The sequence below is a fragment of the Rhodnius prolixus genome, unplaced genomic scaffold (genome assembly GCF_049639745.1).
Source record: "Rhodnius prolixus isolate KJV_2025 unplaced genomic scaffold, Rpr scaffold_4, whole genome shotgun sequence".
NCBI lineage: Eukaryota > Metazoa > Arthropoda > Insecta > Hemiptera > Reduviidae > Rhodnius > Rhodnius prolixus.
The window spans coordinates 18157874-18181642 of NW_027411614.1; the positions used below are offsets into that span (position 1 = coordinate 18157874).

Consider the following 23769-nt stretch of genomic DNA (forward strand, 5'->3'; position numbering starts at 1 on the left):
AATAATAATAAATTAATAAATAAATAACATAATTGTAATAAAATAAGGTGATTTTCTAGACCAATATTCACCGTCTTAAGAAGAAAATTTGCTTTATTCTGTGAGGACCAGAGCACTTACTGTAACACTTTTGGTGTTAGCTTATAACCGAAACCGAACCCACTCTTCAGTTGGAACAACTGCAAACCTGACGGTGACAATCAAATGTGAAGAAACAGTTTTCTGTCTACTCTCTATTTTTGTATCACTCTTCAAGTTCCAGAAACCTTGATTTTGCAATTTAATTGTGGAGTATTTCCTCCTCCGGGATAGATATTCCAATCTCTCTACTAGGTCTTTTGAATGGATAACCACACTCACAAACTGTCTCGGTTAGAATGAAGAACATTATTCCCAAACTACTTTAATTTATCTTAGTAAATGTTGCGGAATGTTCTGGTTATTAAAAGCGCATGCAGTTAGTAGTTTTGCCTGAGATCATTGCAGAGTTCTACCAATTTCTGCAACTTCTCTGACACAATACTTCAGACAGATTAACATTAGGGGTAATTGGCGGCCGGAGTTTTTTTTTTTTTTTTTTGTGTAAAATAAGATTCTAATAGGGCGGCCCTTAAGGCCTACGACATTGCGACCCCTTTTGATCTATTGTGGATCCCCTCACTCTAAAGCTCACCCTCCTGACCCTTCCTTTTGATCAGACTCTTAATTCTGGAGAGCGATTCTTGGGTAAAGCTCACAGGCCTTGGTTTTTCCTTCCCGAGAAGTAACATCAGAGCCCTTCACACTCATACAACACGTGCAGTGCCGTTTCCTCCTCTTCCTGACAGATCCTACAAAGGCTATCCATGCCCATGCGATGCATGTGTTTTCTGAGTCTGCAGTGGCCAGTAAATAGGCCTACATTTTTTTTTTTCAGTGTAAACACCATATCTGTCTCTGATCGGGTCAGGTTTAGTGGTTATGGGTGCTGACTAGTAAGTAAGAGACTCTTAGTTCATGTCCCACGCTTTATTTGTTTACTCAACTGGTAGAAGAGGCTTCAAGGAAGAGAAAATCTAAGAGCTGGATTAGAACTAGGGTTCCCGTTTCCAGAGTTAATACCTAAGCTTCATTTCGCCTCTAATAATTGTTAGGAATGTTTCTAGTCACAATATTATAGGAACTATCTAAAGAACAAATATTCGCTACTGTAAAAATCTCTTTTGTAATATGTCTGCTACTTGACACACGTGACGTATTCCATACATACGGGCGAATCATAGAACTAAAGGCCTAATGTCTGTAGATAGCAATAGCTCTCATAAATACGTGATACTATAATACACTTCCTGACAGTATATAATGAGAAGCCCTGACTACGGAGATTATTAAGAGCTTAGAAAAGGGGGAGCAATTAAAAGTTTGAAACGTTCACGTTGACAAAGCTATTCTTCCTTCTTGATGGAAAATGTGGTACTGCTATAATTTACACATTTATTTCATTATAAATAACATAATTTTGTTTAATTAAAACTTTATCTTTAAAAAAGAAGATTTAAAGTATTACATTTGTTTACTAAAGTTCTTTATTAATTAATAAATGAGAATTATTATTTCAAAAATAATAAAATGTCAATATTTTGTCTAGATTTTTATGAATTAAGCTGAACTTTCATTAATAATATTGTAAAGTTTTTCCCCCCAAAAAAAACTTTACTTACACAACTAATGCCTGCCACTAGTTATTAAATATGTGGGTTTGATTAAATAATAAAACTCGCTAAAGTTGTAAGTAATAACCTGATTTATTAACACGTTAACATTACTCACATTAACATTTACAAGCAACTAACGCTATTCATTACAGTCACCATTTACAACAGTCACAACAGTTTACTGTTACTTACTCACTTCGTAACGCCACAAAACTGTTCCCCGACTGACCACTGGTCCGCACTGCACCGAATTGCACTAGTCTCAGCTACACTAACACAGCTCTACTCATCAACTGACTAATTGCCCAACTAGCTACCACTGAAGCACTCCGCAACACTGACTCTCCAAGACTAACTCATAAACTTGACTAATAACTATAAACTCTAATAACTCCTTAAAACTTGCTTGAAACTCGATTAACACTGACTTCTCCAGCTGTGTCGGCCTCCTTTTAACTGCGTGCCTCCCTCCAACTGGAACTGCCCTCCTCCAACTCTCTGAGCATAAGTTTCCACGCCCTCCTGATGTTCATTGGCTGGAGAAAACATACTGCCACCACCTCAGCTGTGAGCCGCCTCCTCCCATTCTCCGTCTCTCTCCAACTCCGTCTGTCTCCCTCTCACCTGTCAATCACAGGCTGGGAAACACATATGCCACCACCCCAACTGAGGCCTTTCTCTTAGCTGGCTTTTACACAGGTCACTAACTCCTTGAACAATCTAGCCCCTTTCCTTTCTAGTTCATGTATAGACCGGCCCTTTTGTCTACACAGTGGTGGCCTGTTACCGGCTTTAGTCGCTTAACCCCTAGAACAATCTAGGCCTTTCTTTTCTGCCACAAGTAGATACCGCCCCTTTTGTTTATGCAGTGGCGGCCTGTTACTGACTTTGGTCGTTCAACCTCTAGAACAATCTAGGCCTTTCTTCTCCGCCCAGGTCAACTTCGTTACAATATGAAGTCCCGCTTTATAAATGGGCATTAATAAATTCTTAACAATCTCTTGAGGAATGCAAGGAGGTTGATTCTTAGATGATATACTAGTGAACGATGCATTATTATGTTCTTTGCACATAAACTCGCGATAGTAAGTTTTAGAATATTAAAATTTAATTATAATTTTAAAGCGTACAAGTAAATAAACAATGACAAGGAGTTTTTGGTAAGGAATAAGCAAAAACAAAAACGGTTGATACTTATTTCTTTTAGTGTATTCAACTTATTATCCTTCAAATATTCTACCAACAGAAATTGAAACATAGATGAGCAGTAGCATTAAACAGGTAAGATTATTTAAAAAAAAAATTGTTTGAGATTTGTTGCTAGTCTTAAGAATTTGATACTGGATTTGTGACAAAGATCTCAATTAATGTTCTCACAATGTTTGAAGCCAGTCAGAAATAAAGCAAGCTGTCCCGACCAAACTATTCTATGGAAACAATCAAGTCAGTGGTTATTCTTTAAACTTAAGGAGTAAATGTACGAAACCAATTTCCAAGCCTTGAAGTTGGTTACCCCCTCTTGATCGATAATAGATCGGATTCTATCAAAATAATTATTTTATTCGAAATCGGCACGGACCACGGACATTTTCCAAAAGATTCATTATTACAGCTTCCTGCATCTTTTAAAATATCTGCTTTTTTTTAGGATACTAATTAAATTTTATTGATTTATTTTATTTTTCATTTATTGCCTAATCCTACGCCTTGTGGAGTACCAGCCTCGAATAATAATTGGTAACAATACATACATAACTTTATTCAGTCAGAGCTTGGCTTTCGTGGCGTTGCTACCCTTTTGTTACAAAACAACTTATTAACAACCAAGTTGTAATTATAACAAAAGAGAAAACTAAGTTGGAAGCAGGATAATTAGGAAACATAGACAAAGAGAAGTGCTTAAACTCAGCTATGAAGGGAAATTTTCATTTTAAATTGAGATTCTTCGGTGATTTTGGCGAGAGAAAGTGAACAAAAAATAAAGTCTGAATAACTGCAAAGTTAGAACTTCGTTAATTTTTTTTTTTGTTTATTTTTACTTTTTGCGAAACAATCAACAGTAATTTGAGATATTATATTTATTGTAAATCGAATGACACCTCATTCATGAAAATCGGTTCATGCGCTTAGGCGCTACGTTGTTTACAAAAAAAAAGGTAACAACAAGAACAACAACAACAACAAGAACATTTTCTGAAAATGCCGTTTTTGCTCATTTTCAGCAACTTTTTTCTCGAAATCTATTTAATCTACGTTGTTGCAATAAATAATAATAAATCTTTATTTATAATTACATAAATTTGACAAAAATTACTTGTTGTGTTGCAATAAAATTACAGTTATAAAGAAGGATTTTCCCGATATTTTAAAGAAAATTTGGGAATTTTATCTTCTATAGAAAAAAAAGAGAAAAAAATTGTCAAAGTTGGGTGTTTTTCAACGTTACGCTTTTTCGTGCAGTTTTTGATGGTCAACCCTTATACAACTGTCCTACCGGGCAGTTTTAATCAACATACTCAGAAATCTTAGTTTTAGACATTTATCGCATCTTCGAGAGTTGGGCGGAAATAACAGTTTACGCACTGTTAACCTCAAAGTACAAATTGGTGTTTTAAAACCCACACGTGTAAATAAATATAAGCAAAAACATATACCTTGAATTATACTTTTAATTTACTCAAACGCTTTTTTTAATAATTCTTTTTTATCCCACTTTGGTTGAATTTAAAAATATAAGCAATGCAAATAAAAAATTCCTACAGTCTGAAAACGAGCACATATAACGCAGGGGGTGTTTACAATGTCGAACAATGGATTCCGCTAAAGTCCATTTTGTAATTAGAGTTGTATTGACAGTAGAAAAAAAGAAGAGAGAATGTAAATTGACAGAAAAAAAATACAGCAATGGAGAATGAGATTCGGTGTACAGAAATGGGAAATTTAAAGGCGGCAAAACGGGTAGAGTTAAGCGAAACATCGGAAGCAGAAAAAAAAGCAGTTAACTGCCGGATTAGAGAAAAAAAAAAAAAAAATTAAAAAAATAAAGTTCTCTACCAGGAGTAATTCCTGCCGAGCCGGATGGCCCCGTTAACACCTCGTGAAGTATGAAACGGTGGTAAACCGGTGAGGAAGTGATGAGACTGGAAACGGCCGGATAGAATAGGTCACAGAGGTATATACTAGGGAGCACTAGGGAGCTTTGAGAAGTGTGAGGAGCAATGAATACTGGATCAGGGGTAATCGTCGCCAGGTCATTTGCTATTTGAATTACCAATGTGCCTAGCTGAAAAGGTTTACTGCAATACTAGCAGGTCAGTGTGAATATTGGCTAGCCTGTATATTTGTATCTAAATAGAATGGTGTGTATACAAACGTGAGTGTATTTGTGTGCAAAACATATGCATAAGGAGAAATTCGTGAACCCCTTTCTATGCGCCATGCTTATAAAATGCACTATTTGGATACTAATAATGCTAAATTTGGAACAACATTAACGTAAACCGTCAAGCTTTTTATGCATGCAAATATGCAAATCACTCGTAAATTAATGGAAACAGGTGTACGCTATCTATTTATCTAATAATCACACCAGAAGTTAGAAATGATTTGTTAATTCCAAATACATTTTCTACCAAATTAATGTATCTGAGAGAAACTGGATAAAAATCATTAAAGATTTAATTTAGAGTTCCTGACTACAATGGCTACTAGACTTGATTAAGCATATATTTGATTTTGGCTGAAAAAGCCAAATTTGCGTTAAATGCGGTCAGCAAACTATTACTGAATAAAAATATCCCCTTCTCTTCCAAGATTCAAGTCTTTAACGCACTGTCTAGGTCAATGGTAACATACGGAGCACAAATTTGGGGCTACCAATTGCATTCTAACATTGAAATAATCTTTAGATATTTTGTTAAAAAGTGTTTCAGTCTGCCCAATAATACCCCAGATTTCATCATTTATTTAGAAAGCAATCTATCGCCGACTTTTGTATACACTCTGAAACATCACTTGAAGCATATAAAAAAGTGTATTAACATGCCCGCTTCTAGGTATCCCTTTGTACTGTCAAAAAGAATTATAGAGAATAAACTTTTTTGGTATAAGGAAGGGGGTAAATTGAACACTGAATACGAAATTAATCTATATGGCAAAACTAAACTAAATGTAATTCTCAATAAGGTGAAAACAAGCATTATTAACATTAAAATCGTTAACTAGTCAGCACCATACCATCTATAAACACTTAAATACTAATATCAATATTTTTTGGCAGTGATCTTGATGCGCGGTCTATAGGGTGGATAGTGAAGGCCAGAGGCGAGCTTATGTATTTAAATGGATATTCTTTTACTAAAGAAATAAAATTGTACTCTCTCTGCAATCTGAGAGACAAAGGAACTGTGTTCCACTTTATAGCAATCTGCCCTATTCTGATTGAGTTCCGCCTAAAATTTATTGAATATTTGGATGGGAAGGATTGGCTAAGTCTGATCAAATTTTGCAAAGAAGCTTGGCAATATAGATTCCTCCTAATATAGGAGTTTAACTATTAATTAATTTCTAAATTTGCAATAATTATTATTATATTTAAAATATTTAGTGTCGATTAAGTACAAACTTCATGGTTTTATATGTTTTTCATTTATCTACTATAGTTTAAGGGTGTCTTCTTATAAGTTTTTTTTTTATTTATTTATTTATGTTTATTTCTCACCTCTTTGTTATTATTGTTCTTCACATTATTGCATATGGAGTACATGCTTCATTGTAACTCTTTCTTTTGTGATCCTTTTGTAGTTTTTTTCTCCTTAGCAAGAAGTACGATGTTTTATTTATTTATATAAAGTGTTTCTTGAAGCCTGAGTTGCTAATTATACATTATTATTATTTTTTTTTGTGTTTGACGACTCTTCAGACGGTCTAAGGACCATGAATATGTCTGTCTATGCTTTTGTAATTGTATTTCAAAGTTTATAATTATCTAAAACCTTTTAATAAAGACATTATTATTATTATTATTATTATTATTATTATTATTATTATTATTATTATTATTATTATTATTATTATTTGATTTTAACCGTCGCAACATGCTTGTTTATTACATGCCGGACCAGATTTTGGACTTCAAAAGTAAATTAATCAGTTTTGTGTAGAAATTTCAACTTCACTCTTATGTTTTCGTTTCGCACTGCACTTGTTGACTAACCAAATTTCCAAATATCAACTTACAGGAAATAAAAGTTCATAATGATGGGTATCATTACAATAATTTTTTATATCTATGTTTAAAATGGACAAATTTTGACAGGGCAATAGGGTAAAGTAGGGTGAGATGGCCACCATTTTATTTGGAGGGTGACTGCAAATTTTTGGTAAGGGCCAGGCTTACTTTATTATTATTTTTGGAAACCTTATTATACGAGTAATTTCTGGTCTTGTTGTAGCTTTCCCCATATCCTATACATTCAGTTTCATCGATTTCTAAAATGGCATCACTTTCCTCTTCAAATTCGATTCCTGTTTCGTCCTCTTCATCGGAACTTGGGGAAGGTGAGCGTTTTCTTTTTCGGACAATCCTATCTTTCAGAATTGTCTCTTGGGGGATGGTATTTCTTGTTGGTTTGGATTTCTTTGCAACTCTGTTTTTCACAACAGCAAAGTGCTCGAGAGAAGTTAATAAAGTGACAACAGACTTGGCTCGTTCTATTACAGAGAAGACAGTTGGGGTGTGGGGTTAATACGATCTCAAATTTTCTTCAGGATAACATAATTTCCGCGGTTAGTGTTCTGTCTTTTATGCTGAGTTTGCATTTTTCTGCAGTGAATTGGAAACTGAGCCAAACTATAACAGAAAAAAAGTAAAATAGTTGGCCATCTATCCCTACTGTTTGATGGCCATTTGCCCCGAATGCTAGGAAGAGATGGCCATCATGATAATCATAACTCAACGCGTACTTTTTGACAGTTTTAGAAGTTAGGATTCATTAATATATACTGTACTTTCCTAATATGTAAAAAACCACACTAAAATTTCGACACATACATTCGCTGCATCACGCAATATGCAACTATCATAAAATTTTTTGTTGAGGCGATAATGTTTTTATTCTCTGAGTTAATTAATAACGCTTTGACGCAGACCAAAATGAACTCACTGTAGTCAGACATGAAGGTTCATCACTGGAGAGGTCACGCAGCACCGTCGGACGACATTTCGGTTAAATTTCGGCTGAGGGCCATCTCTCCTGATTGACCATCTCACCCGACATTACCCTATCGGAATACGGAAATGTAGGGATATACGAAGCTACTAAAAAATTCTGCAAAGAAAAGCGAAAAACTTTGATACACTTGGATTACACGACGGCTGTGGTTATCCTGACCTATCTATCCAGAATTTACTGCAATTTTAACTGCCATTATAGTCTGATCAGTAAGATATCCTGATGTATCATAATCCATGATGGAATGCTACTTCTACTTATTTTCTTTACCCAGTGATTTCACTCAACTTCTGTGATGCAACCAACCAACTTTTGCAGACAAGTTCTGCTTGAGCAGTAAACTATGATCTTCAAATTTTAATAGTTTCAGAGGCAAACCAAACTCCTCGGATTCTCTCATTCAGCATATATTAACCAATTAGAATTAGAAATTGGCACATTTGTTGCGAAAAAAGAAGCTAAAACTCTCATATCTACGAAATAAGCAAAACAATCACTTTCGTTTGTTATGACTCTCCAATTAAGTGTCGTGGACTGGGACGGAACCCAACAATATTATTTTTAACAAATAAAAACAAGCTACATTTAGGATGCTAACTTAAGATTACCCATTTACAAATCCACTCATTATAACCACTTGACCAATGCCCATAAGGTCAGCTACTGATATACGTAAATCAATTATAATCAATTTTTCCAAACCTTAGACATAATATATTTTCCTTGAGGACTTTCCTTAAGTCCCTACTTTAACTCAAATAGCTTCTTTAACACATTTTAATCAAAAGCTAATTATATCAGTACGTGGATTTCATTTTAGAAATCAATGCTGCTGCGATTAAATTGCTCTGTACTAATTTTCTTTGGGTAACAAGTCTTGTGAAGGTTCATGCAAGAAGTAACAAAATGGCTAACCCAGAACAAATAAAAAAGAAAAAAATATGTACAGAAAAGTGTCTATTCTTTTTTAAACCACTTTTGAGTTCAATTGAATTTTCCACTTTAATTAATTATGTATTAAGCAGGGTATCATTAAGAGGATTGTTGCTCAAAATAGACTTACATAAAAGTCTAGAAAAGTAAGCTAAATGTATTTGATTTCTTGCTTTAAACGTAATTACTCTTTGACGCAAACTTGTACCATCAGTAATCAAAGATTTCTGATTCTTTGCTAAAGACAAACTAAGAGAATCACAGCTTTTAATGCTCACTGAATAGAATATACTTATTTGCTGTTAGCGTTCTCTTACAAATTGAAGTATACTGCAAATTGAAAGGAGATGGTTGAGTATATAAGGTTTTGTTGACATCACACAACTTTTCAAATGGAAGTTGAGATATGCTTAAGAGAACCTCCAAGATTTAGTTCAGAATTTAAGTAAAACTGGACAATTTATTTTTTAAAAAGCAAAGCCTAAAACTGCTATTTGCTGTGGAAATTCGAAGTCAAACAAGATTACAAATGTCCTCTCTTACCAGTAAGGGTAAGTTAAAATTATTAAACCAGCATGTTTACGTAACCAGACTTACTTGTTTACGGACAACTCCAATGCGATGTATTCTCACCTGCAACAATAACAATATTGAATAATATTATTTAAAACATCATGGTAAAAGTGTATTTGAAGTTGCATTCATAAATAGTGAAGCAAGAAGTCCCAATATTATTGGTTGGTTAAAGTAGGATTAATCAATAACCTTATAACTGGGAAGGGTTCTATTCCATGTTGAAATATAATAAAAGCCCTTCCAGAAGTTGTTCTTTGGACTTTTTGTCTGAGTGTGCGTTTCCAGCTTGAGGAAAATCAGATAAAATTCAAGCTTTAATTGGTCTCTTGTTAGAATTTTATCTTAACTCTTAGCAAACTTTCTAAATAAGCTTATGTCGAGTTATTAAGTTTACATTCTGTAAAAAAAATATCTTAAATTCAGATTTATAAAAGCAATTTTTTACTAATTGCCTTGTAAAAACATAACGAATAATTATTGTATAAATGTAATGACAATGCTGCCATTTACATTTGAAAATGTGTACCACCTTAACAGGTTCATTTGGAAATTATGAATAATTAAATGAACAAAAATACGCCAGTAAAATAAACATCTACTTCTTATTATTATCTTAATTACAGCCCGGCGAAAAGTGAATACGCGGTTCAAACCATTCCACTGTGCAAAAAGATAAGCGTAGGTGCTGCTCACTGAACAAGCGCAAAAGTTAGGTTATGTTTGTATGGAAAACAGAGTATTTGATTTCGCATGGTCAAAGTATGAATAACCTGCTTTGTAACTTTTTTTTTTAATTTTAATTTATTTGTTAAGTTTCACCAGCGCTAGATACACTATTAGTAACAATACTGTTTAGCGAGTACCAACAATTTGACTTACAAACGCAATTTCTAAGTCTGTGTAAATGGTTACATTCGAAACGTAAAAATAAAGCGTTAACGATACTGCGGAGAATTTTAGACTGAAAAGATTGGAACGTTTTGTTGAACCCCACAGTTTAATGCCGTCCAGTTGGGTTTTAATATAGAATTGTAAATCAGTCGTTTGTTATTAAGTGAAAGATGTGATCGTTGGTCTGGTAGTCTTTTAAAAAGTCGATAACGCCTGTTAACTTCAGTTCGTTTAAGTCGTGTGTGCGGGTTCCAAGTCAGTCTTTTGTCCAAATAAAGCCCAAGATAATGGACAACATTGGCAGCAGGAATTGGAATCGAGTCATAGAAGATCTGATTTCTTTTTTTACCTTTTAACTTTAATATTCATATAAACCATTTTTGAAAATATACACTACTATTGTAAGTTTACAGCATATTTATGAGATAAAAACTTATCTCATTGGAATAGAATGACCTTGAGAAGCCAAATCATTTGGCAACTACTATAATAATTCTAATCGGTACTTTGCCAGCTTTGATTTTCTTCATTGGTAATTGTCTCACTTTGATAAAATTTGTAAATGGAGTAAAAACCAAATTCCAACTACGACCAAAAATCTGTTAATAGTTTCGGTTAGTTGTCACCGTCTAACATAGAATGTCATCATGTGAATAGTTAATATGAGGAGTAAGTGTGTGAAATGGTTGGCGTAGAGTTAGCCTAAACTAAACCCTAATAGTTTTCACCTCAATTTCACTCTGCAGACCTTCGTTACATTATGAATGTGTGTTTACAGAGTCAGGCCAAGATCTGTGCCCAAGTTGGCTTCTCTAAAACCTATAAGATTAGCTGTCCTGGTGAAAAACTTTATTACTGTTGGTGGAGGCAAACTGTAAATTATTCTTGTGTGTTTATACATATTTCAATAAGAGTATTCTATAAAAAAAAGTCTAAATCACATCTAAACATTCTAGCTAGAGATCAAAGTGATCAACTTTTATAACTTATTAAAACCAGGCGCCTAATCAACAGAGTGAAAGTTTTAGCGAACACTCCGAAAATAAAAACTTATTTCAAGTAAATTGATTGTTGTCGAAGACAAATTTTTCTAGAATGCCATTTCGCAGTTATGGATGAAACTTAAATTTCTGCTCAGTATTCTTATCCTCGTTTCACTTCTCTTGGTGAAAAAGACTTCGTCTTCACAATAATCCAGCTTCTTCCACCAGCCAAGACTTAGAAGGTTTGGTTCAACCCTACCTTAGCATCCGCGTCGAGCTGTGGCGGGAATACCTGACAAGAAGCCTGGAGACTGAAGATTTCGGATTAGATCTCTGGCTCCAAGCCACTACTAAAACCTTTCCTCTGACCTCCACTACAATCCTACGTTGCCATCTGTTATTTCAATCATATTTTTTTTTCCTCGTTACCGACAACACTATCTAACACCGGAAACATGAAGTGAAAGGAGCTGGTAAAGAGAGAAAAAATCACAAGTTGGATTCGAACCCGGGATGTTCGTGTTGGAATCCAACTCTGTGCTAATCCCTTCCATTCTTCGCTTGATAGCTCGCTATTGTTACTTATATTATAAATGTAAGTCAAGTGTTTTATGTATATTAGTTTCTTTAAGAATTTTAACATGGCTTTTACTTCTATTTACTGATTTCTCTAACTGTTCTGCCTTCTAGAATTTCATTGAATTAACTGTACAGCATTTCCTTATATTTCATAAAGCCATGTACTCTAATTGAGCATAATTATCTAACTACAGATACATTGAACATTGTCTAATTGCAGTGTAATAATATTACATTTACTCTATTGATACAGTGATTAGTGCTTTGGTATCATGTGGCTATTATCAAATAGCTCTATGAACTAATTTACTGTTTCTCACCACAAATATAGATATCTCTGCCATAACAGATCAAAAAATATCTAAATTAAAATATTGATCTTGCTACAGGCATCCCTTTTATTTGAAACATTGTAAGACAAAAATTATAATTTTTAGGCAGCTGACACGTTTGATTATAGAATGGTTACAGGCTAATAAAACTAAATACTGGGTGATTTTAAAAAAAAAGTCTATTGTGAATCCCCAATTCATTATTTTAATTTTGGAAGTTTGCGTGGTAAACATGTTTAGATGGGACTAAATGTTGCTGACAGTGAGCTGGATTTACCAAAACGTTTTATTCAAACGAATAAATACTTCTAGACAAAAATTTTTGCAACAATGACTCTATATTTTCAGATTAATTTATATCCTGGTATTGTTTCTTTTGATGCAATTCGGTTAAAAATGTAAACTTTTACTATACTCTCAAGCGTGTTTTCTTAGTGAAACATTTGAGGCCCTACCGTTTAACTGCTTTCCAAAGCTGATTTAAATAAAGAATATTATGCCTCCTATTTTAAAAGTTTCATAACAATACCTTTTCCTATTAATTAATAAATATCAGCAATAAAATATATTTAACGAAATAGGCAGACATTCAGACTGTGAGTTTATAAACGACGGACACAGTTAACGTTAGTTGACTACTCAACAATTTCATTAGAGGTAGATCAATAGAGGAATAGAGGATATTATTTTAGAAGACTAGAACAAGATAGTCCACATGCACAACAGCAGCAGTAGATGAAAGATACATAGACTGAAGGCTCTAAGAGGAAACAGCTAAAATTTGATTTCAGGATATCAAAATTTATGTATGTCCTCCCACAGGACAAAGATTACAGGTTGAAGAATATCACAGATTATTTGTTTTCAAGGAGAACTGCAATATGACTGCTGCTGTCTACAGTCAAAGCAGACTAATGTCAAAGACAGTACATAAAACTGGACTAGAAACGAATTATTTTCACAAATGAGTTAATTAAACTCATCAGAATCACGTAAAAGAAAACGCTGAAGAGTATGGAGAGAGGTAGACTCAAGGGAATATTGTAGAAGTAACGCCATTTGGAGTGGAATCATTAATGCTGCGGTAAGGTATTTGCTGGAAAGCTCGTAGGAACTTGGTAGAGTTGCAAGAAAACGCATTGAATGGGCCGTGTTATGTATCAAAAAGGGCATTTGAAGACCAGCTGAAGCCCTTTGCCACCTTCATTGGCCTAGATTGCTTGGCGGGGGGCATATTTAGTATAAATTCAACTATTAAGGAGATTGGTCAATCCAGTTGAACTAACTGGGAAAAATCTTAAGATTTCTACGGTTTTTAAAAATTTGTTGCCCCAAATTGGCCACGAATCCGTGTGTTTGGATTAATAATTATCTTGTACTCTTAATTACAACGTCACTGAAATCAACAATAGCCTTATTGCATTTAGGTAATTATTACTTCTTAGCAAACAACAGTTTAGTGGGTTGGTTTTGTAAGCAGAAACATGTTTGTTAACCGAACAAGTGGACAGACGATAAATTATAGCATGAATCAATCTATTATGTGCATTGGAGAAAACTTAATCACCTTAGCCAATCCGTACCAAGCTGGAACCTATTGTACCGTTTTACATAAACTTGTACTCCAGTATAGAAAGAGTATAATATAAATTACAGAAAGAGGTTAGAGAGAGAAAAAAAAATAATCTAGGCTTGGTAATAGATGAATCAATCTCATTATAATTAACTTTTCACTGGTGGATGTAATTCAATGAATAACGTACAAGTCACACACACAAAACATATTTGATGATTGAATAGTAGTTAGTAATAGTGGTAAAAACAGAGGTAATAATGGTGTGCGAATAAACAATGGCATTTAAAGGATTCTGGCAAAGTCAAATTGTACAATCATTATTTCCACCTGAGTCCCATCACAATGGACTTCTACATCTTTCTAATCAGATTAACTCAAGAAGCCCTGAGCCAACCTCCGTTGCATACAACCACTAGAAAATTTGGCAAAATATATTTTCTCCTTGATTTAAATAAGGTAAATTATAAAAATCTCACTTTTTTTTCATTTTCCCAAGAATATGACAACCCTGGAATTGATTATTTCTATTCTTACGGTACAGGCAGCACACAGCGTCTAGGTCCATCTAAAAGCCTACCTAGGCAACCGAAATATCAACCTCGGTTTAGCCTTTGCTAATTCTTAGAAGAATAGAATTGACCTAATAAAAGCTGAAACCACTGATGTCGCCGCCAATAAGTAAGTAAATAAGGGTTATTAACAACTAACATTATTAGAACTGTCCGGGTAGAGCAGCATGATTCAATTGACGAACCCAGGGGTCACCATTGCGCTAACATTCATTATATTTTTTGAGAAATTACAGTACCTGGCAACTCCTAGTTTCCTCTCTTATTTTCCCCCATTTCGACTATGGTTGCTTAGTGTATGGCCGGTCTTTCTGGTAATATTGAAGCTAAGCTCAAGCGCCTCATGAACTGCTTCATAAGATTCATTTTCAGCATTTCCAGAGACTCCTCGCATTTCGCACTACTACGATGAGTTGAAGTGGCTTTTTCCTGTATATCGCCGCCAATATCTTTTGGCTTCTTTCCTTTTTCAAGTCATCCAGTCTCAAAGGCCTTCCTATATTTTTCAACTCCTTAAGTTTAAATCCTTGCTCATCCGATCTCTATATTCCCTCTCACCGTACCTCATCTTTTGACAAATCCTTCCTTATACGTGCTACCTCTCTCTGGAACTCCTTGCCATCATCTGTCCGCCATGCTCCTACCATTTCTATCTTTAAATCCCGTCTATTCAGTTATCTCCTTTCTATTCAGCTTTCCTCCGAAATTTTAATTCTTTTAATTTATTTCCTTAATTTTTATAGTTATTTTGATTTTCACTTTTTGTAAATACTTATTTATTTATTTATTTTCTTTTAAACACAGGCCAAACTATTAAGGCCTCTATTTGTACCTGTGTTTATTCTTAGGAGACAATTGTCCCAGAATAATAAATTTCTTTTCTATTCTATTCTGTTCTACCTGATACCTGCAACGATCTCCACGATAATAACCCCAGGAAATTTATATAATCATTGTGATTGTGAAAAGGGTTGAAATTTTAATAAGGCGGAACATCTGGACGAAGTATACGCGGTAGTAAAGATCTTGAGCTAAGTGGTCAAATGTGTCAGCGAGAGTATTCTGTTATCCAGTAGTTCGGCTCGACATTTGACTTGTGTTAGAGGGGCTCAAAAGAATCAAGCAAGCTAACAAGGCTTCCTCCATTCAAGCTATCAGGAAACTTATATTGTTTTTGAGAAGATATTGACATATGAGGCTGAAACATCTGAATTATAAAGTGTAGAAATGCTTTTTCTGAGCTTATTTAAAATGCTTCATTTTTTGAACAGTAATTTTTACCATGAGGGTCAATTACAACTATTGTTAGCACCAAGAGCATCAATGAATTGTAGCAATGAAGAATTTTACAACCGACCAAATGGAATAAAATAAAAAGAAAGTTAAAAAGTAGGTAAATACAGGGCTCATAATTAAAAGAAAAATTTACAATTTGCCGCAGATGATGGTTCAACAAATGAAACTTATCTAAATATAAACTTTTTCTCTTATTTTTAATTTTCAGCGCAAACGATTTTCTTATTTAAAACTCGAGGCTCATTTAATCTCCATTTTTAAACCAATAATTTCACTTCCGTCCGATATATATAACATTAGATCATCTATTGAACTGTTGCGTCATTAGCACGAAATAGATACATGAGGTTTAATATTCAGCTGATTAATCTAAATGGAACATATCGCACCACAAGTCATTACGAACAGGAAATTATCACTGGATTTGATAATACAGACAAGCCTACTCTCAGAAATGCAACGTTTGGCTTCAGTAGAAATTTCTGTTTAATCCATATTTAATTTGTTTTTCGAATTTCTACTGTTTTAAAATAAATTTTATTGGAAACTGAACCTTCTCAGGAAAAAAAATTTAATTGGAGGTTGTAGAATTGAACTGTACAACAAAATTTATAGAAAATTGTAAGAGATGTTTTTGAGAGAATATTTCAAAAACTGAGGAACCCACTTAATGAAATGATTGTTACATAATTTGAACATAACCAGTGGAAATAGTCCGGTAGGACAGTTGTAAAAGGTTTGATAGTCAAAAACTGTACCAAAAGAAGTAATGTTGAAAAACACACAACTTTGACTATTTTTTAGTTTTTTATTCTATAATTAATTTTCTATAAATTGCTAATTATCCACAAATCCACTTTTATTCTAATCGTTTTACCAAGAATTTTTTTTTTCGGAGTTCTCTGGGGGCAGCAACTCTGAGCATCACTTTAAACTATCTCTCTAGTAGTAGATAAAGTTCAAAATTAATGAAAATTTAATGCAGTAAAATTACTTAAATGATATTATAGTTATGAAATTTGAATAAGCCTTATGGCACGTTTCTAAATGGATGAAATTACGAGCTGAAATACGAATGAAATGTTGGGTACTTGCTGATTTGTGTACCTTTTATCGTTTAATTAATCCTTATACTTAAATTTTTAAACTGTAACTTCTTGTTAAGGAGATAATGTTTAGACCTATCGCCAAAACGCGTTACCAATATTCCAATTTATTTAGTAAACTTCAATGGGAATGGATGTTTCACTGAAAAGACTGCATTTTTGCGATATATAGGGTGTCCCAAGGTATATGGATAACGACTTTTTCACGGGAACTAAGATAGCTAGAAAAAAACTAAAAAATACGTATACCTTTACTTTTTTGTTAGGAACCCAAATTTAATTTGTAAATTTTTTTCGGTGCTTCCAGAAGCGAGATACAGGCACCAACATCACTTTTTCAAACGGGAAGGCGTAGTTTTTATTTCAGAAATAGATAACTCTATTTTTTTTAAGAAAAATTTACTTGAACGGTTTTTTTCTGTGAGCGATATTTTACAACTTATGAATGAAGATATGATTCTTATAAGAAATTTCAAAATGATATAACGGTTTTCTGATTGAATAAGGAGAAAAGTACTACTTTATTATAAATTTTACTCCTCATTAATATTACAGATCATGCTCGAAATGGCCTCCACCATTAGAGATGCATAGACATGCTCTTTCCAGCCTAGGGGAAAAAATTGGTAAAAAAAAAATTAAATAGTATTTTTTCAAGAAATAAATAATATTTAATAAATAATTAATATTCCTATAAATAATTGCCAAAAACGATTGGCTAATCTCATTAGCGAACGGGATGTGTGAAGTAGGCGGGCTGTAGCTGATGACGTATAGCACGGTAAGCCACTCCCTCACCAATAAAAGAACAGTTATCTAGTACATAAAATGGTGCTTTTCCACTTTTATTCGATGATCTAGATTTTACTTTCATTTACTTTAGGAAAATATTTCATTAACTTTTTTGATTCTGCATTACATTAGAAGTGTGAAACCGGAAATATAATGTTCAAAACATTTTTATTTTGGATATTTTTACGATATCAATTTTTATTGCATTATTCGATAACTTATCAAATACCTATGGAGGAAAAATAAGAAAAAAAAAATTAAATAGTATTTTTCCTAGAAATTATTGCCAAAAACGATTGGCTAATCTCATTGGCGAACGGGATGTGTGAAGTAGGCGGGCTGTAGCTGATGACGTATAGCACGGTAAGCCACTCCCTCACCAATAAAAGAACAGTTATCTAGTACATAAAATGGTGCTTTTCCACTTTTATTCGATGATCTAGATTTTACTTTCATTTACTTTAGGAAAATATTTCATTAACTTTTTTGATTCTGCATTACATTAGAAGTGTGAAACCGGAAATATAATGTTCAAAACATTTTTATTTTGGATATTTTTACGATATCAATTTTTATTGCATTATTCGATAACTTATCAAATACCTATGGAGGAAAAATAAGAAAAAAAAAATTAAATAGTATTTTTCCTAGAAATTATTGCCAAAAACGATTGGCTAATCTCATTGGCGAACGGGATGTGTGAAGTAGGCGGGCTGTAGCTGATGACGTATAGCACGGTAAGCCACTCCCTCACCAATAAAAGAACAGTTATCTAGTACATAAAATGGTGCTTTTCCACTTTCATTCGATGGTCTAGATTTTACTTTCATTTACTTTAGGAAAATATTTCATTAACTTTTTTGATTCTGCATTACATTAGAAGTGTGAAACCAGAAATATAATGTTCAAAACATTTTTATTTTGGATATTTTTACGATATTAATTTTTATTGCATTATTCGATAACTTATCAAATACCTATGGAGGAAAAATAAGAAAAAAAAAAATTAAATAGTATTTTTCCTAGAAATTATTGCCAAAAACGATTGGCTAATCTCATTGGCGAACGGGATGTGTGAAGTAGGCGGGCTGTAGCTGATGACGTATAGCACGGTAAGCCACTTCCTCACCAATAAAAGAACAGTTATCTAGTACATAAAATGGTACTTTTCAACTTTCATTCGATGGTCTAGATTTTACTTTCATTTACTTTAGGAAAATATTTCATTAACTTTTTTGATTCTGCATTACATTAGAAGTGTGAAACCGGAAATATAATGTTCAAAACATTTTTATTTTGGATATTTTTACGATATCAATTTTTATTGCATTATTCGATAACTTATCAAATACCTATGGAGGAAAAATAAGAAAAAAAAAATTAAATAGTATTTTTCCTAGAAATTATTGCCAAAAACGATTGGCTAATCTCATTGGCGAACGGGATGTGTGAAGTAGGCGGGCTGTAGCTGATGACGTATAGCACGGTAAGCCACTCCCTCACCAATAAAAGAACAGTTATCTAGTACATAAAATGGTGCTTTTCCACTTTCATTCGATGGTCTAGATTTTACTTTCATTTACTTTAGGAAAATATTTCATTAACTTTTTTGATTCTGCATTACATTAGAAGTGTGAAACCAGAAATATAATGTTCAAAACATTTTTATTTTGGATATTTTTACGATATTAATTTTTATTGCATTATTCGATAACTTATCAAATACCTATGGAGGAAAAATAAGAAAAAAAAAAATTAAATAGTATTTTTCCTAGAAATTATTGCCAAAAACGATTGGCTAATCTCATTGGCGAACGGGATGTGTGAAGTAGGCGGGCTGTAGCTGATGACGTATAGCACGGTAAGCCACTTCCTCACCAATAAAAGAACAGTTATCTAGTACATAAAATGGTACTTTTCAACTTTCATTCGATGGTCTAGATTTTACTTTCATTTACTTTAGGAAAATATTTCATTAACTTTTTTGATTCTGCATTACATTAGAAGTGTGAAACCGGAAATATAATGTTCAAAACATTTTTATTTTGGATATTTTTACGATATCAATTTTTATTGCATTATTCGATAACTTATCAAATACCTATGGAGGAAAAATAAGAAAAAAAAAAATTAAATAGTATTTTTCCTAGAAATTATTGCCAAAAACGATTGGCTAATCTCATTGGCGAACGAGATGTGTGAAGTAGGCGGGCTGTAGCTGATGACGTATAGCACGGTAAGCCACTCCCTCACCAATAAAAGAACAGTTATCCAGTACATAAAATGGTGCTTTTCCACTTTCATTCGATGATCTAGATTTTACTTTCATTTACTTTAGGAAAATATTTCATTAACTTTTTTGATTCTGCATTACATTAGAAGTGTGAAACCGGAAATATAATTTTCAAAACATGTTTATTTTGGATATTTTTACGATATGAATTTTTTTTGCATTATTCGATCTTTTATCAAATACCTAGGGGGGGGGGGGAAATTAGTAAAAAAATAATTAAATAATATTTTTTAGTATTGCAGAATCACCTCCCCATTTGAAAAAATGAAGTTGGTGCCTGTATCTCGCTTCTGGTAGCATCGAAAAAAATTACAAATTAAATTTGAATTTCTAACAAAAAACTAAGGGAACATTTAATTTTTTTCTAGCTATCTCAGTTTCTGAGTAAAAGTCGTTATCCATATAGCTTGGGACACCCTGTATATTGTGTAGATTTAAGACGCGTCAATATCTATGAGCTGAAAAAAGTTTCTGTAAGAGAAAATATAAGAGTAAACAGGTGGTTTCCAATCCAGAATCACCGACTGGGAAACCAGAACACTGAAACTGGACTAATCTCATATCTTATAAAATTATTTTGATAATGAAACTTTTAAAATTAACAAGTGCAATTTAAGTCTGCTTCTTTTCAATAAAAAACTGTAAATTTAAGAATAAACTACACGAGCTCTACAAACACACATCAACCACTTACAGGACTGGCTTTTCAAATGGCGAATCAAAACTAATGTTACGAAATCAAAATTTGTTGTATTTACTCTTAGACAGAAAATCCTACCTCCCATCTTCATGAACCAAACTCCTATACCAACTGTGGACAAAGTACGCTACCTTGGACTGTACCTAGACAAACGGTTGACATGGAATCCCCATAACAGACTGAAAAGACAAGAACGCTACCAACGCTACAAACTTCTCGCCAGACTTCTTAACAAACGTTCGAAACTTAACCTACATAACAAAAGACTCTTAAATCTACTGTTACTGCGACCTATTTGGTCATACGGCTTCGAAGTATGGGAATCGACTAAGCGTTCCAACTCACTTCGCCTCCAGACATTACAGTCAAAAATACTTCGAAAACTTCTAAACGCTCCGTTCTATGTATCTAACCTCACAATCAAATCTCAAAATCCCCTTCATTGCAGATCTTGCTAACACTCGTTTTCTCAAATTTCATTCCTCTACAGTAGCTCATCCTAACCCTCTCATAGAACACCTATCTTCCTCCACATTACCAGGTATTCCACTAAGGAGATTGAAGAGAAGATGGCCTCTTGATCTTCTCTTATCGTGAGAGCAGTATAGCAAGAGCACGTTACTGGAGTGACACCACTGGGTGTCTTCGCCACTCATGATTTTCTTTCATTTTTTTTTATCAGATACCACAGTTGCTTGTTGCAACAACCGTTGCAGTTGTAAATTTCAATAAAAGATTAAATAAAATAAATAAATAAATACTTTTTGCATTACAAATACAGTACTTATTATAATATGTATTATAAAGAAATTCTCATCAGTTTACTAGTTTACAAATAAAAGTTTGGAAAAATATGGAAAAAGTTCCGAAACAAAAAAAAAATGTTCAGCAGTTTCATGATGAATGAAAAAGGAATGGATAGAATAGAGAGGAAAAACTGAGTTTTAGAATTATGGGCATCAGACATGGAAGGGTATGTCATGCCCCTCCACCGTGAATGCCTAAAGTTCAACCATTCGCTTTTCCGTACGCTTGTTTACCTGACCAAAAGTAGCGTGATCTTTTATTTGATTAAACATCTTCCACCCGCACCTTCATGTACCTACTGCAGCCCTATTGCTTTTCTTCTAAATCGATTTGTTACAATTATAACATTTTTTTTTTTTGGTCTATTTGTCGGTAATAAGTAATTAAATTGTTGAAATTTCAATATTTTTGAGAGGGGAAAAAATTATTATCAAAGTCCGCTGGTGAGGTTACCTGCGATGTTTAGATATTGAGATATTTCGTTCATACACAGAGCGTGCATGATCGTAATATTCCTTACGTAGAAAGAGAAATTAAAAATTAATGTTACATTAATATTTTAGCAAAATTATCCCAATGCAACATCCACTGGCTGGGCTGGTATTAACTGAGATAGTTATTTCTATTTCCATCGTAAATGTAATGGCTGTTTGGGTCTGCAGTTTTTTTCAGTTCAATATCATTTATTTTATCCGTAATACTTGCATGTTTTTGTTATTTTTGAACTATTTCATTAGAAGCTGATCAATAAGTTTGATATTTTCTAAACTGGTTTTATGAGACTGTAATTTTTAACTAAAATTTAAAACTGTAGTATCTGCCAAAAAACATCAGAAATGGAAGTCAAATCCTCTACATAAAACAGATGATTCAATTTTGAAGTTGATGAAAATCCTGAAGCGATCTGCGCTATTGCGGATGGAATTAACAATATTTATTCCTATCTTACGACCCCGGGTTCCTCAAATTTCATTTTTTTTTTTTTTTAATTTTTTACTTCTATCCTAACTTACAATCTCAACACAATCCTGTAGTGTAGTACATCACCTTCCTTCCAGGACACTTCCAAATAACACTAACAGACGCCTTAAAAGACCGAGGCCTCTCGATTCCCACTTTGACGACGAGAGTCCATAGTTGTTGGACTGTAACCATTGGGTAACTTCTTTACGTCGAATGTGTTACGGATTTTGTATTTTATCATTGTTCCTTATTACTTAATGTTGCGTCAATTGTAACAAAATGTACGATATAATAAAAAAAAAAGTACTAAAATATTTTTTATTTATTAATTTTTTGAGATCTCGAAAATAACTCATATTATTTTTTTTAAACATCATAGATATTATATACCTACTCTTTTAGTGATATAATTGTTTCAATATTGATTCGTTATTGGCATTCTGAATAAGAAGTGAAGTGACATTTTAGTGAGATGTATGAATTTGTAAACTGAACAATGTTAAGCAGAATTCAGTATGGTGAATGAATGAATGAATGAATGAATGATGTATATTTACAAAATATATGAAAATACATAAACAGAAAAGTATATACTTATTACAAAATGATAACTACAAATAAATTAAATTATAAACAATTCAAATAAAATAAAATTTCACATCATAGACAATGGCTCGTAGGCCGTCTGTCGAGTAGTTCCATTTAATTTTAAAAATACAATATAAGTTTGATAGTGAATGATAAATGTAATCTAAAAAAACAATAATGTGCACACAAGCGATGAGGGGCTAAAAAATGTAATAATTGTGTTATAATTGCCTAGTATTAATTTATTTTTATTTTTATTTATATATTAGTTATTATAATTAAATTCAGAGCATAACATTTTTCTGTAACTATATGCATCGCGGACATATTTATATAAATTATATAAGCTATTGACATCATTATTTCCATTTAATATATCAATATATACCTGCCACTCCAATCTCTTTTTCCCAAAAAACCGTAACCGGAACTCCTTAAGTACAGGGCATACTGATACAAAATGGTAGGTGTCCTCGTTCACATGAATTCAGTATGGTTAAGAGTTTAAACCTTGCAAATTGTACTAAGAGGGTGATCGTCATTTTATTCCTTCTTTTAAAGATCAGAGCACCAAGCAATGAAATAAATTAAAATTTATTGGGCTAAAATTGTATTTTTATTAACGGTAGAAGCACACTTATTCTTTTATATATATATTTTTTTATTTTAGTATCCTTTTGAATCCATTAAAATATTGAAAGCACCGGAGGCAATGAGTAAATGAAGGTAGGCATTCGAATACAGAAGCTTAGTCGGTTACCATGGCAGCCTAATACCTTGCCGTGGTTTACTAAGAGAGCAGCGAATATAAAGTGGATCATTACAGATCACCTTTGACCTAGGTACGACCCCGTTCAG

At 33.2% G+C, this 23769-nt stretch overlaps 1 protein-coding gene across 5 annotated transcripts in view; it reads right to left on the minus strand.

Annotated features, from left to right (window-relative positions):
- LOC141456070 (irregular chiasm C-roughest protein-like) overlaps positions 1–23769 on the minus strand; it is a 921342-nt gene that overhangs the window by 379866 nt on the left and 517707 nt on the right. For 3 of the 5 annotated variants that reach the window (XM_074131677.1, XM_074131676.1, XM_074131680.1), the window contains one exon: positions 9458–9493. The exons of the other annotated variants lie outside the window; for them this stretch is intronic. The gene's annotated coding sequence lies outside the window, so the exon portion shown is untranslated. The remainder of the gene's footprint in view (positions 1–9457; positions 9494–23769) is intronic. 5 annotated transcript variants of the gene reach the window in all.